Consider the following 6,000-nt stretch of genomic DNA (forward strand, 5'->3'; position numbering starts at 1 on the left):
ATCGTATATACTGTGAATGACTAAACTGGCATTTGAGTTGACTGGAGCTAACATGTTGCCAGCGTGATCTGGTATTCATAACACTTGTATAGAATTATCTTATAAGGGTTTAAAGGACGTGAGAAGGATGCCGTTGTTGGTAATTTTGGAAACGAGATCATTTTGATTAAATATGATGTAAGGGTTGGTTAGTGTTAAATTAATTACCCATTCAAGCTTTGTAAAATCTGCTAGTGGTATTCGTTTGTATACGCTATCTTTAAAGTAAAAGATGCATGGTGTGTCTTCCTCACCAGGTAAATTGAATCTCTGTGTCTCCTAGATCACCGAGTGTTACACTGGAGCTTACCACTGTTTATATAAAACTGTTAGAAAATTGTTTCCAATTGTTTTTCTGGTAATGCCTCATGTATGAACTTTAAACTAATAAAACTGACATGCTCGGTTAGAAAAATCTTGGTTAGAGATACAATGTCTTCCAATATCACTGTGACATCTCGCAAACTGATGTGTGAATTGCCCCCCACCCAAAAGTAAATTGAGCAAATGCGAGCCTGGTGTTTTTTAACCCTCAGGAGTTTGATTCCTTTAACGATCTCAATATCGCTCTGCAGTGGTTCCCCTAGGAAGACTTGCATGGCCAGCGTGGTACCATCCTCTATGTTTTCTAGGAGGATAGTCACACCACTGAATTCAGAAACCAACTGCAATACCGTGTTCTCCCCAGCTTTACACGATAGCATGGGGACTGCTGTACTCGAGGCTGATGTGATGATTACACCATGTCTTTGTGATGGTACGTACACCACGAGCAGGATTCCATTGTTTACGAATTTGTTTAGGTAGTGGGCGTTTTTTCCCTGAAAACGTATGGGGAAATTAGTGTTATGTTGAGAAGCCAGTTGATTTGAGCTGGTAACAACGACCACTTGGCGTCGCTATTGAGTAAATGTTGTGGTTTGTTCATCTCAACAGCCATTGACAATTCAAAGTCTTCTAAATCATGCAATTTGCCACTGAATGATGGGTCATTGGGTGTATTCTCCATTCATCTGCGCTGTTGTGTATTGTGTGTTGCTGGCAGACCCTAAAGTTACTACCAGATCCAACGGTGACGGTAACTTCAACTTCTTTGTAAATGCTGTTCATAAGCTTAAAAGCATATGTTTTGCCATCTATTCCTGTGTCATCGAACCCTCTAGTATCACCTAGGTCTGATAAACTTGTATTAATGCATCTTTTTATTCTCATTCCTGGCCCTTGATTACTGGCCATTTTGTATATGCAGTGTTATGCTTAGGTAGCCTATATTTACAGTATTATTTCTTGTATCTAAAAATGATACTTTTAATTCAGAAATATTACCACTTGTTAATTATTTATACTGACACGATGAAAGTGACTGTGCGTCCTTCATTGTATTTTTCTGGGACAGCCCTCAACAACGTGGAAGGACGTTCATTTTGTATGGTATCCGTTGTGGTAATCTGATCAAGATGAATATGCATAGCTTGTGATATGGAATAAGATCTGGTAATTTCGAACCACTGATGCTCTGGCCAGGGGGTATTGAAATTGATGACAACCCTAGCGTCTCCGCCAAAGGGTGACTGATTATCAGTCTGTTTTTCCCTTGTTATCTAACACCACTGTTCCATTTGAGTGATTAATTTAACCTCAGCTCCTAAGTGCTTGAAAATTTAATCCTTGAGAGAACACACGCTGTAGTAACCATCTTCTATTGCGTTTTGCGATCCATTGATGTATAACAAATTATTTTTATTGTTGATGTTTATCCATCGCGGGTTGAATGCTCTCACCGTTCGATATATCCAGAAGCATAATGGACATATTATAATATAAATTATATATAATAATAATATGTATAACCCCAAAGTACGTTATCCCCAAAACAACAACATAAACACCTCCGACTTCACACAAATGAAAATCTTGGTTGATGCGGATGGATGTGTTTGAACATTATGGGTTTTCTGTCATGAACGTGAAAACAATACACGCATGATTTAACAACCTGATGCAGTTCTGACCGAATCAATTCAATTTCGCTGTGTGGTGCGCAACGACTGGATGTGGCTTGACATTGACAGATACTAGATGTGATGAACTGGGTAAATCTGTGTTTACATTTCATGTGTACTACCATATCAGACGCATTCTTAAAGAAATAACTCCACCAATACCTCAGGATAAGGCATGGAATGCAATAAACAATCCGCATGGTAGACGGGCATACGAACGAGTTCGTAACGAATTCGGTGTTGATACGAAGACAGACTGGCATTTGCCATTCCTGAATCATGGATTAGGAATTCCTATCATTGACAATCAGTCTGTTGCAGAAGCCAGCTACAATGTGGTTAAAAATGGGGTTATAAGTCGTATCACTACTTTAAAACAAACGAGTGGGATGACCGTTACTTGGCTTTGGATGACAGCAAGGATTACTGCGTTTGAAGGTTCAAACAAGGACCAAGTGATTCCAATCGTGTGCATCTCTCATCTTCTAAATTGCATAGTCATTCCTTGATACGACCCTCCATATACCCGTCTTCTATTTCCCTGAGTTTGGTGTTTTCACGAACTATGTGCTTGTCTAGTTCGTTCAGTTTTCCTATGTTGTTCATGAGTTCTCTGCGTACGCGTTTCAAGGCTTCATCAAGGCCGTACAGTTCCCTCATTGGATATTCAAACTCCAGCAATGGTTTGTTCCAGTAACTACTCAACAGTTTCTCGATACTGACAGACGCTTTTGTGGCACGCTGTGTAATGTCAGTGGGGGTATCCTCTACAAGTTCAGATCGTATGGTTTGCAGATCTTGAACAACCTTAGGAGGGCTTTGTAGTCGGCTGTCCGCAGGACCCTTTGGTTTTGCACCACTGTAATCCGGCCTGTTTAGGTTTTCACAGATAAATTCAACACCACCATGGCCAGAGTTGACAAGGCGAGTAGTTTTCCAGTTTGCTTCTTAAAGAGGTCAACCTCCGGGTTATCCTTAAGACATAGAGTGTTATTATCTGTATCTAAGAAAAACTTAGAATATTCTCGGTACAGAGGCTCGATGTAGTTTTTATTGTTTTTTAATCTATCGTAATAATCATCTACTGTTGTTTTCAAAGTTCGTCGTAAATTGACGGTCTAGTTAACTATGTTTCATCTGCATAATTAACATCAGGAGGAGCAGTAGCTCCAAAATCATCCATCTCAAAATCAAACATATTTTGAAATTATATTATATTAAATATAAATATGTATAATGACTTACGGAAGAAAGCTAAATCGAAGCTTTTCGAAGATTGAGAGAACCGCTTGGTGTCAAAGCCGTGCGCCAGTCGGTTACTATTATGTTACTATTCCCAAACTTGGGTGAGAACGATGTCATAGTGCCAGGTACGGCACGATTGGCGTTTAACATCACGTTGACGTGAGCTTGTGAATAATGTGGGTCGTGCTATAGTCAAGAAGACCACCATAAAAATTAGTGGCAACGAGGTGCTTAGCATAGACGACAGCAATGTGTATTACTGTTACACAGACCAATGGAAAGGTGAGGGAGAACGCAACAACAATGTGTACCAGATACTCGGCAGCAGAAAATCGAATAAGTTACGTGTCAGATATGCCTTCACGCCTGATGAGACATCGAAAATACTGAATAGTGAAAAAGCAATCGCTGAAGCGTATGGGAATAGGTTTTGTATCCCGCTTGACTTTAAGTTGTTAACTGGGCACACACCATTTTACCTAGCCGCATTGGGTGACAGGCTGGAATACGAACTCATGTTCAATGATTACAGCAAAGTCGTGAGTACACCGGACGGTGAAGAGGGTAGTTATGAGATCGACAACATCTCATTAGAGTTTGTTAACTGGGCACACACCATTTTACCTAGCCGCATTGGGTGACAGGCTGGAATACGAACTCATGTTCAATGATTACAGCAAAGTCGTGAGTACACCGGACGGTGAAGAGGGTAGTTATGAGATCGACAACATCTCATTAGAGTTTGACATGGTGACTAGTCCGGATCTTGCCAGGCAGATTCGAAATCAATACTGTGGAAAAATGACTATCCTGTACGATGGGATACTGTGACACAGAATGATAGTATGTGACATGAGCGTCACCATATGGAATATCAACATGAACGTGCCGGCATGATCGATGAAAGGTCTTTTAATCATACCCGTGGAGGAATACAGCCAGTTCAAAAGAGACAGCGAGAAATATTTCAATCCAGAAATCACCAAAGTAGAAGTGACCATTGAGGGAGTGCCTAATCAGCTATTTAGCCATGGAATGAGAGTGCACCAGCAGTGGGATGAAATGATGAAGCTACCGGCGATCAAACGAAACTCAGTAGTTGACAACGTAGTCAGTGAACTGGATCTATACTGCGTGAATGTTGGTGATTACTTAAACAGAAAGTACACGTTGTGGTTGGATATGAGATCGACGGATGATGTAATTATGGACACGCAACTTAATATAGACAGTGGGAGATTCGTGCAAGCCATCTACTAGTAGTGGGTGGTCCTGTGGACAGCCGACTGCAAGTCGCCCCCACACCCTCAATGACCTGCTGTCGGCCAGGAGGCACCACCACAATAAATCTACTGGGGGGTGTGGGGGTCACCCCTACTTACCCCATGATCCACACTGCGCTATAATATGAGGGCAGACAGGTTGTGGTAAGACTGTCTTCGTACTGGATTTGTTGTAGGGATATTGTAAGGAAGTATTTGATAAAAACATTATCCCATGCCCTACTATAAATATGAACAAGACTTACAAGGATAAACGGACCCAGACGTACACAGAGTCGACCCAGGGACACGGCTACAAGAGTATTTAACAGTGTTTCACAACCAATTTATAGGAAAACTGACGTTGTTCATCCTGGATGACTGCAGCGCTAACAGAGAGATAACAAAAAAGAGAGATGCAATCGTACCCAGCCTTCTCTGGCCAACACGCAAATCACAGTACAGTATATGAGTGCTGATGCACTAAATTCAACTCGGTGTTGAAAGATTTGAGGGACCAGACGCATTGGGTGGCATTATTTCACTGCAAGAACAGGGATTATTTCGAGGTGTGTTTGAGAGAGAATGATGTGATGAGTATATCAGAACGGGAACGGGTGAAGAAACAGCTCGCTGAAACTAAACATGCCAAGCTCATGTTGAAAACCGACCAGCAAGCGGATTAGCAAGTAGAAACCTAGCAGTGGCCTGTGGCCACCCTTTGTTTTAATAACATTTTAGTAATGGCCTGCGGTCTTTAGTAATGTCTTCATAATGTTTTAGTAAATGTTAGGTTTTTTCAGTAATGTTTCAGTAATTTTTAGTAAAATGTCTGTTTTTGAAGTTTTAGTCGTGTGTAACCTAACCTTTATTTCTAAGTGTTTAGTGTATGTTGGATATTATTTTTTAAAAATAAAAACTAGAGTACTGTATTATAAAATGGAGTGCGATGAATTACTACAGCAGTTGTTAGTTCCAGGGGAACAAAAGGACAACAAGTAGCGTGACAGACTGATAACAGGTTGTGGATGGTAAGGGAAAACAATATTTAGGAGAAAACATAACTGCTGATAAGATTCAGAAAATGTCAGACGAAATAAATAAATTATACGCTAGGTATGAGGCACAACTTGGGGCCGAGATGACAAAAGTTATGGGTTCTGCTATTACCCAGATTTAGAATGGCATAGCGTCGCACTTTTCACCAATCCCACCGGAACATCAACAATTTGTGGGAGGACTTAGAGAAGGGCCTGTTTATATGCTTTGAGCTATATCAGTTGTGCTTTAAATCACAAATACGGTATGTATCTAGCCCCAATGACGGCAGCAATCATCACAGCAAAGCATTGTAAATTTGATAAAACAAATAATAACAATAATATTATAAAAGATGGATGCTACCCAAGAGATAACCAAGGTGGGGACACCCCACACCCCGACGGAGGAGT

The sequence above is a fragment of the Haliotis asinina genome, chromosome 1, assembly GCF_037392515.1.
Source record: "Haliotis asinina isolate JCU_RB_2024 chromosome 1, JCU_Hal_asi_v2, whole genome shotgun sequence".
NCBI lineage: Eukaryota > Metazoa > Mollusca > Gastropoda > Lepetellida > Haliotidae > Haliotis > Haliotis asinina.